Consider the following 12,756-nt stretch of genomic DNA (forward strand, 5'->3'; position numbering starts at 1 on the left):
CAAGGATATCTTGGTTTGTTATGGTCGGGATCACAATGGTCAATTGCTTGATGATTTGGGTTGTCGTTTTGTGGGTTGAGTTTCGAGAGCAGTGTCGAGGAGAACGAGAAAGCATGAAGTGTGAAAAATTCGCGTGACATTGGATGTAAATATGAAATTCGTAGCAAAATCAATAGAAACTTTACATAAAAGATTCCTAAAATCGGAATCAATCTTTATAAATCATAAAAATGAAATCGCATGAAGCAAAAGTTGAAATCAAAATCGAAATGCTCTTGAGTTTTCGCATTTTAATAATAATCTAATTAATCTTGGAATAAACATATGAAAAGTATATCAAATTTTGAAATAAAAACATGGAATTAGTACAAACATAGTGTAAGTGTGGAATCGAATTGAAAATTGAGTGTTTATGTACCACCATAGCTTTTTGAATTTTCAATTAAAACCGTAATAATAAATGAATTATATAAAGAAAACAAACTGAAAATCGACAATTCATGCATCACCATGACTTTTCGAATTCTCAATAAAACACACGAGAAAATGATTATTGAAAACCAACCATTCATGTATCACCGTGACTTTTCGAATTTTTAATTTTAAACCCCAAAACAGTAAATGAATATATAGATAAAGGAAATGAATTGAAATTCGACGATTCATGTATCACCATGACCTTTCGAATTATAATAAGCAAAGGAAACGGGTTGAAACTCGACAATTCGTGTAATAGCACAACTTTTAGAAATTTCTATGAATATATAAGCTCAGAAAATGAATTAAGAACTCGACTATTCACATAACCCAATGACTTTTCAAAACCGTAATATGAACAATTAAGTCTTTGGAATCACACAATATATGAATCCTCATAACTTTTATGTCCCAGTGAAATCAAAAATGTGTAATCAAATCAAACCAAAAGCTGGGTATTTGTGTATCACCACGACTTGACAGTCTTTTAGTTAAAACACATTGTAAAACGTTGAGGGTCGGAGTCACACATCGCATAAACCACCATGACTTGTGTGACATCCTAAGGAGTGCAACCATATCCTTATCACAAAGAGGACATGATCACGGTTGAAAACATAAAGTTGTGATTCGTATGGCGTTTGGTGTGGGGCGTTTTGGCCTAATAAGTTTCACGCCCTTCCCGAACTCTGCAGGTAAGCAACCAGGTCTGACATTTGATTGGATATATGCACATTGCTTATCCTTAGGTTTCAATAGCCTTGGTGCCAAGAGTTCGGAAAACAAGCACGTCCCCCTTCCAGTTACTACATACCCGCCACGTAGAACCATCTTTATGAGAAAAAATATCGGAAAACCGTATTTGAAAATCACTTGAAATTGCCTTTGAGAAAACTTGTTTTAGGCCTAAGCCTTGGACTTGTGTGTGTGTACTTGTGTTCATGAGTCGTTAATGAAATCCGCAATACGGTACTACAGTAATAGTAAGTGCGTTTAAACAATCAAGTAGAGGCTCACATAATTCTATCATGCAACCTAAAACAAATAAACTATAGCTACCTAGAACACTACGTCTAATGCCCTATCGTATAGTCACGGCTCTGATACCAATCTTTAACACCCCGGCTAAAGCGGAAACGCCTGAGTGTGAGGTACGGATTGCTCAAACACACGTGACACTATTAGGTGACCATAATAACATTATTTCATTTAAATCATCATGTAACACAAGATTATCAAATAATACAAGTTGTAAACAAATAAATAAATGAAACGATAAGTTGTTCTTTGAATATCCTATAAGCATACTATGTGTCTTCTAACCTTCATCCTCGCATCTCTATACCTGTAGCATATGTATAAAATAAAGTCAGCTATGAACATACATGGTGAGAATCCCACAGTTGATATAATACGTAAAATCATACAATTCCATGAAACTTGTGAAATGAGCACATAAGGGTTCTTTACACTCGATGTAATGGACCTGAGTGTAAAGAACAATCGAAGGTCCATTCCAGTTGGGCTACCAACGTACTCGGATATGAGGTCCCTTTTCCACTCGATACAAATGGACCTGAGTGCAAAGGGTGGCGTATGATCATACTAATTGAGGCAACCACTTGAAATCCACATCTAAAACAATTAAGCAAGTAACCATACAAGTCCATGATATGAATTGTAGTTTGTAAGCAAAAATTGTAATTCTTGAGGTTTGATAGGATACATATACTACTCCCAAAGTATGAAAACATTTAAAATGGGGGTGTGAGAAACTCATCTTTAAATCGAGGCTAAACTTTTAATATAAGCCGAAAACATGATAACGAAACGAAGCAACCGTAAGTGTTGTAAGGTTGTAAACGGCGTATGAACCGAACGCGTCACAAAATCTGACTTGAATGATCCACACCAGCTAGGATAAATAATACGAGACTTTAATCGAGAATCTAACAGGATTATATATTGATAAGTTATGTTGAAGTTTAGTTAATATCTTATTAATAATTTTTTTTTTGTTAACAATTTTATAGTTTTTGGTTATTTTATTAATGTTTATGTTCTAACGAACACTTGGTTAATATTATGATATAATTATTTTTAATGGCAAAGAAATGAGGTTACATGTTCGAAAAACTTGAACTAAAGTTTACAAATTAGATTTATAATTAATGCTTTAACGAAAAGATTTCTATGACTTAAAGTTTACATTTAATATTAATGATGATTTTTAATTAGGATTTACGAAAATGAAAATTTGGTTTCTAAGTGTAAAATGGTGAAATATAATTAACTAATAAAGAGTAATTAATTAATAAAACTTGATATTAAAAAAATGCGGTCTGACCCAGGTTTCAAACTCGGGTCCACACACTGCAAGCTCAAGACATTAACCAACTGATCTATGGTGGATATTCGTTAAGAACATGGTTTTTATTATATATATATATATATATATTAGTTTTAAAGTTATATTATTTATTAATAATAATAACAATACCAACAGTTTAAATAAATAAAAAAAGGAAACTTGACCCGGGTTTCAAACTCGGGTCTGTTGTTTAGAAGCCCATGAAGTTAACCAGTTGAGCTAGGCAGTATATTCGTTTAACTCATGGAACAAAATAACAATAAACAGACCTTAGATTCGTCTTCTTCACTTGGAACCCTAAGGTTTCCAATTGAAAAATCCATTCCATGTACGAAAATTTAAGCATAGGGGTTTTTTTCACATATCAAAATCGGTATTATACATAACTTAGTTACCTGGAATCGTTTTTATTTCACCGGAAACGGGTCTCGCCAGAAAACAGAGCCGAGGGCTATATTACGGCCAAAAGAGAGTGATTAAGAGAGAAAGAGTATTGTGAGCGAGTTGGAATGAGGATGAGGTCTCTATTTATAGGTGTAATTGGATCAAAAATGAGTTAATTCTTTTGATTTGATCGCGGCTTAAAGTCCGACGATGATTACAAAATTTATTGGCAGTTAACGGTTAATATAAACGAATTAATATGGTAATTGTATTATAGTATCGTCTATTAAGGATTAAACAATAATTAATTTGATTATATAACAAGATTTCATTTAAATGGTGTTTTCCGGCGCCGAAATCCGGCGGCCGGAATGTTATCGGAAATACGGGGAGGGGACGGGGGGTTGGGATTGTTTTAATTTAGTATAATATAATTTAAATAAATTTTACAGTTCAACCCCTTAAGTTTCAAGTTTCTTTTAATGCTGAAATATAAATTAAATTTACATAATGGACCTTGAACTTTATGATGTTATAAAGATGTATTAAAAGTTATAAATTTTCAAATATTTTCGTACCATAACCGTATAGTTTGGAATTTAATTAGGCTTAGTAAAACTTTAGATCTCGGTGTTTCGGCAATTGATCAAAATGATTAAGGGAAAAAAATGAATAATAATTTGAACCCTTGAGAATATTATATTAACGGTAGATGTTAAACATGAATAAAATGAAGCGGTGAAACGAATTGGTGTAACGAATGCAAATACGAATTCACATAAATAAAGATGATGAATACACGAAACGAAATTTAGATTATAGTATATATTTATAAACAAAACCAAAAAGTTCGAAATGGGTCGGTTTTCGGGTTTGAAAAGTAACGAATGGTATATATTAGGTCAATTACTTTGTGTTCTTGATTATTTTATGATTAATTTGCAATAAGATCATAGGAATAATAATTATTAATTAATTAAACCTAAGTGTGTTGCTAACCTAAAATTTGTAAAGTGCTAGGTTATTGATATATCTTTATTATTTAATATTGCTAGATTTAATTCTTCGTAAGGAGTCTGTCTAGGTTTGACTATTTATTATTGTCTATTGAATCAATTAAATATATTAAACTACCTTTGATTTTCGCGTTGTATGGTAGGATTTCGTATAAAGGAACTAAGTCATAATTAATTAGGTGACCGTAAGGAAACTTGATTTTTAATACTGGTGGTGCGTTAAAACTTATTAGAAACTCATAGGTGTCTCTTGAGAAGGGTCAGGGGTCCTGTTCGGGTTTTCTCTTAAGTGTCTATTTTACGATCCCAGTCCATAACTAAAATTTAGGGGATTCTAGCCAGGTAGTTTTCTCATCATCATCTTATTTAATCAAAGTTGTGTTTTCGTTTATTTTACTTGTTTTTTCTTAATTAGTTTTAATTTTGTATTTTAAACAAACCCCCCCCCCCTTTTAATATAAATAAAAAGTTGTGTCTGTAGTTGAGTCTAATTAGCTAGTTAATGTAGTTTAAAGAGTCTCGTGGGTTCGATATCCGGACTTACTTAGCTTTACTAGAGTCGATCGGTTCACTTGCCGGTTAGTAGTTTAGTCTAGTTTTAGAGAGTCTAGAGTATTACTTAGTGTCTAGATTAGCGTAATTTAGTTAATAATTATTAGACTACTTTTAGCACATCAGAAGCAGATAGAATGAAGCTAGAAAAGAGGTTAAAAGCAATACTGAAATTAAGTGATTCATCAAGTGAAACTGACAGATCAGATAAAATAAGAAATATTGCTTCAAAAGGAAAAGGAAAAGGAAGGCCTGGTGCACTAAATGGTGATGAAAAATTCCTTCTAAAACAAGGTTATGAACCTAGAGGATTTCAATAAAAGACTAAGGAAGTTGTGGTTAAGAAGGAAGAACCAGTTTTTGAAGAATGTGAAGTAAAGAAGGAAGTTGGAAGTGTTGAGTATGGATATGAATTAGATGATTCTTGTGAAGTTGTTCATGGGGATCCTGTTCCAATTGATTTAAATAATTCTAATGTCACTGATTTACAAAATTCTAAAGTTTGTATTTCAGACAGTAACTAATCAATGTGTGTTTATGTGTAGAGGGACAGCCCAATGAAGTCAATGATATATGGTACATGGACAATGGATGTTCCAGGCACATGACATGTGATAGAGGATCACTTACCAATTATGAGCAAAAGTTTGAAGGACCAGTTGCCTTTGGAAGTGATGAAAATGGAGGAAAAATTCTAGGAAGAGGAACACTTACCAATGGCAAAGTGTCTTTTGAGAATGTGTTGCGTGTGGAGGGCTTATAGTATAATTTGTTAAGGATTTCTCTAGTGTGTAATAAAGGATACAAAGTTGGATTTGATGATGCTCACTGCTTCATCTTGAAACCTGAGTTTGTGATTCCTCCTGATATGATTATGATGATGGCACCCAGAAATGGAAACCCATATGAGCTAAGAATGAAAAATGCAGCTTCAAGGGGTGGATCATGTTTTGTGTCCAAAGCAAATGAGAATGAAACAAGAATGCGGCGTAGAAAAATGTGTCATGTGAACTTGAAGAACATGAACAGATTGGTAAAGAGAGAACATGTAATTGGTCTTCCTACCAAGGAATTCAAGTTGGATGACAAATATTCCTTTTGCATCAAAGGTAAACAGCATAAATCATTACACAAGACTAAATTGATGAACTCAATTGAAGAACTGCTGGAATTGCTTCATATGGATCTTTTTGGTCATGTGAGTGTTCCCAGCATAGGGAAGAAGAGATTTTGTCTTGTAATCACTGATGATTACTCAAAGTTCACATGGGTGTTCTTTCTAGTAACTAAAGATGAAACTTCAGAGCTGATCAAAGGATATGTGACAAAAATGGAAAATCAGCTGGATAAGAGAGTCAAAGTGATCAGAAGTGACAATAGATCAGAGTTCAAGAATGGAGTAATGGATGAATTTTGCCCTTCAAAAAGAATATTTCAGCAAATCATTGCTCCAAGAACACCTGAACAAAATGGTGGCTGAAAGAAGAACACAACATTGATAGAAGCTGCAAGGACAATGATTGCTTATGCTTATTTGCCTATTACATTTTGGGCAGAAGCAATCAATACTGCATGTTATGCTCAGAACAGAGTTTTGTTAAACTAGATTCATAACAAAACACCTTATGAAATTCTATTCAAAAGGAAGCCATATGTGAAGTTTTTGAAACATTTTAGATGCAAGTACTCATTGTTGAATACCAAAGATTACTTGAACAAATTCCAATCCAAGTCATTGGAGTGCTTCTTTGTTGGATATTAATCACAGTCTAAGGATTATAGAGTATATGTGAAAGAGCACATGTGTGTGATTGAGTCATCTGACATTGTCTTCAATGAAAATCATTTCAACAATGTAGATGGTCCAAGTTGGCTATTTGATTTAAGGAAATTGATTAAGTCCTTCAAGATTTACAATGAAGATTTTGATGAAGGATTTTTCAATACAAGTGTTCCTGAACCAGTAAAAGAAAAGAAGATAGATTTGGACAAGTTATGGTCAAAGGTGAATGGAAATGAAGAAGAGTTTGAGTTTCAAAAGAAGAGAATTGAATCAGATGTAGATGTGATTTTTGGATCAGAAAATCAGGGCTAAAATTCAAATGTTGTGACTCCCATGGCTACAAGTGACACAGTGCAAGAAAATGAAGAGGCTGTAGATGAAGACAGTGGTAATCAAGATATGTTTCAATCACTGTTTGATTCCCTACATATTAGAAGCAATGCAGCCTCAACATCATCTCAAGTTAACAACTTTGAACCTATTTTAAATGATGATGAAAATCAAGCTGAAGAGCCTGACTTGAATGTTTCAAATTTGGACTCACAAATTATGGCAAATTCAATAGTCCAAACAACTGCCACCCAAAGAAACCATCCTATAGAAAACATCATTGGTGATCTGCATGAAAGAGTGATAAGAAGCTCATCTGAAAGGGCAAACATATGCCTCTATGCTTGTTTTATGTCCCAGGTTGAACCAAAGAATATAAATCAAGCTTCGAAGGACAACAGTTGGGTGGAAGATATGCAGGAGGAGTTGGCTCAATTCAGAGGCTTACATGTGTGGAACTTAGTGGATAAGCCCAAAGAGAAATATGCAATAGGTACTAAATGGGTTTTCAGGAACAAAAAGGATGAGAGAGGAATTGTAATAAAGAATAAATCAAGACTAGTGGCTCTGGGATGCCTACAAGAAGAAGGAATATATTTTGAAAAGGTATTTGCACCAGTGGCTAGATTAGAAGGTATCGGGATCTTTCTAGCATATGCAGCATCCACGAACATCAAAGTATATCAATTGGATGTGAAGTCTGCATTCCTAAATGGAAAGATTGATGAAGAAGTGTTTGTTGCACAACCTCCTGGATTTGAAGATCCAATTTATCCTAACAGAGTATATAAATTGAGCAAAGCATTGTATGGATTACATCGAGCTCCAAGAGCTTGGTGTGATGAGCTCTCAAATCATCTGTTGGATAATGGTTTTATGCAAAGGTGCTATAGACAAAACTTTGTTCTATAAGAGACTAAAGAAATATCTGCTATTGGTTCAAGTATATGTTGATGACATCATCTTTGGATCAACAAATGAGCAGATGTTCAAAGATTTTGAAGCTATAATGAAGTCAAAGTACAAAATGAGCTCCATGGGTGAAATGAATTTCTTTCTTGGACTGCAAGTGCAACAGAAAGCTGAAGGAATATTTATAAACCAGTCTAAGTATGTTCAAGAAGTTCTCACCAAGTTTAAAATTTCAAGACCTGAAGACAGTGTCTACTCCTATGGATACACATGAGAAGATGGTGGCTGATGAAAAGGGGGAGCTAGTAGATCAACATGAATACAGAGCCAAAATAGGATCCCTCATGTACTTGACTGCATCAAGGCTAGATATCACGTTTGCAGTATTGTGTGTGCAAGGTTCCAAGCCAATCTTAAGGTTTCCCATATGTTAGAAGAGAATATTCAGATATCTCAAAGGAAAACCAGATCTTGGAATACAGTATCCATAGAATAGATCATTTGACTTAATAGCATTTACAGACAGTGAATATGATGGTTGCAACATGAGCAGGAAGTCAACATCTGGTGGTTGTTAGTTTTTGGGAAACAGGCTAGTGTCTTGGCAGTGCAAGAAGCAACCTACAATGTCCAGTTCAACTGTTGAAGCTGAATACATTGTTGCTTCTGCTTGCTGTGAACAGGTTCTGTGGATTCAAAACCGGCTACTAAATTATGATTTGAATTTTCTACTCACTCCTATTTTTATTGATAATACTGCTGCAATGTTCATAGTTAAAAATCCATTTCATCATTCCAAAACAAAACACATTGAAATCAGACATCATTTCATTAGAGACTGTAATGAAAAGGGACTAATAGAAATGAAGAGGGTTGAAACAACTGACAATTTGGCTGACTTGTTCACCAAACCACTAGATAAAACCATATTCAACCTTCGATTAAAGTCTCTAGAAATGATAAATGTAGATGAAGTTTGATTGATGATATGTGTTTAAATGCTTAAGTGAATATCTAAACAGTTGAGTGTTTTAATTTGTTTGAATATGTGAACTTATGTGTGTGCTTGATTCACTACGCTTTGTTTACTGCTTGTGACTTATGTGATTATTTATTTGATTATGCATGGTTGTTTATATGATGAAAATTGCAGTTTCTAGTTTAAGTTTGAATCAAATGCTTTGAAAAGAACCTTTGTTTACAAAATTGATTAAATTCTGTGCTATATGTGTGCTTAAGTGAAAATCATTCACTTATAGTGAATGTACTTCCTTAAATGAATCATTGAATATGTTTAATCTGTTTGTGAGTCAAATGGTTATTTTCAAAAGACAAATTTGTTTTATAATCAAATATGAATTGAAAACTCAAAGAAATGATTTAAAACAAATTACAGATTTTTGACAACAGAAAACTGTTTTTGGTGATCTCAAAAGAGATATGATAAGATTATTCAGCTCAAAGCTTTATAGAAGCTTAAAAGGTTTTTAAAATGGAAATTGTATCAAACCTGTGGGAAATGATAGTAAATTGTTTAAGTCAATAAACACATAAATTATAGGCTTAAAAGGCTCTAAGTACAGTTATTGATATTGTATGGTAGCTTTCCATGATGTGTAGATGCCTATGTGATATAAACATAATAATCATGCTGAGCTTGATGTGGTGATACATTTGAAGATGAAGGTATGTTTCTTTATACATCTCTCCTAATGAGATGTAGAAAGGCAATTATCCAATCATACACAAGCCTGTTGATGTTATGGTCAACCTAAAATTATGCTTTTAAATTATCTGAACAGTTAATTAACAACTATAGGTATATAAACTTTTAATTTAAAAAATTCTATTATGTTTTCAAAATAAACAGACTTAAAAGGGGCTTCAGTGAACTACAGAGGTGGGGCATACAAATAAGTCCCAAACACCTTGAATGTAAGGCAAGTAAGTTCAGATGGCATCTAAGTTCAACATTCAACCTGAAAGTCTGTATTTTCACACTGTTCAAATATCCAAAAATATTTTTGACCATGCATCAGGGGGTTGAAGTCAAGTTGGGGTGACTTGGAGAAAGCCAAATAAGCTTAGAGAAGATATATGGGACAACCTAAATCCATAGTGCGAAGCATTCAATTCTTTTGCATAAATTGAACCTTAAATATATAAAAAAAAGCAGTGATAATCATGCTAAGTCCTAATACCTGCTATCAACCTGACTTAAGTCATAATAATGCTGACCATGAAGTGCTATTATGTAAATTAATCAATCTGATCTAGTGTTGAGATCTTTCCACAAAATGGTTGAAAAAACAAGGAACTAAAATTTGATCTCTTATTCACCTTAAACTTATGCTTAAGTCAGTCCAGTGACTAAATGATTCATTTTTGATGATTTGAGTAAATGTTTTGGTGTGGATATGCCTAAACTGTTAGGCGTTTGAGTATTTTGTTCCAACAGTGTGGTTTTAAAGGTTACAAGTACATTCGAGCATGTTTTCATGCTAGAATAGTTTTCTAAGTGTTTTGAGTATGATTTTATACTTGAATAGATGGTTTTTGCTCTACGAGCATGAAATTGTGAAATGAAATATATTCTAAGTGATTCGAATATGATTTTATACTTGAGAAGTTGATTTTTGCTTTACGAGCACAAATGTGTGGAATGAAAACTTTTCTAAATGTTTCGAGCCTAAATCTATGCTTGAACTGTGAATTTTGCTCTATGGGCATCTATAAGAGAGCCACTACAGTTAAATGAAAATCACAATGTGCAGCTTTCTTATTCAACACAGAGGCTACTGAGAATCTTTCAAGAAACAATGGGGTATCAAGGGATAGTTCATGAAGGACAGTTTCAAAAGGGTATCTTCCCTTTATCTACAGTTAATTCATCATGTCATCCAAAGCTTATCGTTTAGAAGGGGAATTTGGACACTTCTTAGCAGAGAGCTTGCTACTACCACTGTGGCTATTTTGTACAGCCAGTCGTTCAACTTTTCAAGAATGATCTTTAACGGTTTGATAAGTAATGCCCAGAAGAACCCACGTGACAAGTTCTGATGTATCCAAGACTCGTTCAAATCATGATCAATAGGGCGTTACAAGGGTTAGCAACTGATGGGGGCATTCTGGTTTTACAAGATCCCAATGTATATAAGAGAATTAAGGCTGCAAAGAGCCAATTTGATGCGAATGCTGAGTGGAACATACTTCCATGGTTACTAAATAATCAACTAGAAGTAATGGAAGTTCCTCTATCTCCTGAACCAGATGATGAAGATTCTGATGAGAGTGATTAGGAGGAAGACTCAGGTAGTGATGATAATGATGATCATCAAGGAGGAGATGAGTATGAAGTTGATGAACCTGGTAATGAAGAAGTTGATAACAATGTGAACTTGAATGAGAATATAGAGATAAATGACTCTATTGAAAACGTGGAAGTGATTGATGAACCAACTCAAAGGGAGAACGTACGTGATGAAGAGCCAGTTGTGGCTAGGACTGAGAAAGATGATGAGTTTATTGAGGATGATCAATTCGTTGATGATGTGATAAAAAAAGTTAATGTAACAATCCAAATGATAACACCCCCCATCTCACCTGATCCTGTCACTGAGAATATACCATCCTCACCAACAACAGAACCTATTTTATCAAGCCCAAAACTGGTAGATGACCCAACAATTTCCTCACCAAACACAGAACCCTTTGTTGAACAACCAGTACCTTCACCACCAAAATCCCCAGTAAAAGAACTTGAACAACAATCTCAAGCTCACCAAGCCGCCCATCCCATCATTCATCCAGTTATACCACCCTCACCTGCATCTATTTCAAGCCAGCCTGACTATGAGCCTGAACTGTTTCCTATACAAGACACACCATCATCTTCACCCACCAAGATAAATGGAGATTTATTGGCATGAAATATGGAGTTGGAATTTGAGAATATTGTTCTTAAAGAGAAGAATACAGCTTTAGAAGAAGCATTGCCAAGGGCTTTAAGGAGGATTCAAACCCTGGAGCATGCTGAGGTTGAGAAGACCTCAGATGCACTAAAACAGGGGGAGAATAATGAAGATGGTTTAACATTGATTGGAGAAATGTATGATGATGAGTGCATTGATAAAACTGAAGATGAAATGAACACATCAAATGCTTTGAAGTTGATTAGTACAGAGTATGATGAGGATGAGGATGAGGAAGAGAAAGAAGTAGAAGATGAAAAGCGTGATGAAGCTGAGGGGGAGCAAGAAACAGATGATAAACTTGAGGAGGAAACCCCTAAACAAATAGAAAGGAGAAAAATTAAGGGGAAGGGCATAGCTTTGTCAGAGAAAGATTTACAGCCCAAATATGTTCCCAAAATTATTTCAAGTGATGAGATCTTGGAGAAAAATGTGTGCATGGACCCTGATGTAGCAGAAGTTGAGTCTGTAAAGAAAGTAATCAAACTGAGAAATGCTGATCTTGAAGAAGAAGAAGAAGAAGAAATTCCACAGGAGGTCCTAGAAACTTTGATAAATCTAAAGAAAAAGTAAGATGAGGAAGAAAAACTCACAAAGCAAGCTGATGAAAGCTTGGCTTTAGTACTTAAAACCTTTAAAGAGAAATCTGAAGGTGCTTTTGAATTGGGCAGAAATGAAGAATCAAAACAAAAAGAAGAAGAAAGAATTGATATGACAGATGAGAAATACATCAGACTCATTGAAAAACTGTATTTGTTCCAGACGTATATTAACATTCTACTGAACCCTGAAGAGCATTCAAGAGAAGCAGTAGAGGCTGCTAGAAGAGAACAAGAAATATATAGAGAAAAGGCAAGGCAAGCAAGTCAATTACTTATTGAAAATATCTCAGATCCAAGAATTGAAGAGATAATTGATCAAGCTGAGAATGAGACTACTTTTGAACCAATTGTCACAGAG

Source organism: Bidens hawaiensis, unplaced genomic scaffold (genome assembly GCF_021521415.1).
Source record: "Bidens hawaiensis isolate Kalapana, Puna unplaced genomic scaffold, B.hawaiensis_p1.1 tig00007455_1, whole genome shotgun sequence".
In the NCBI taxonomy this organism is placed as follows: Eukaryota; Viridiplantae; Streptophyta; class Magnoliopsida; order Asterales; family Asteraceae; genus Bidens; species Bidens hawaiensis.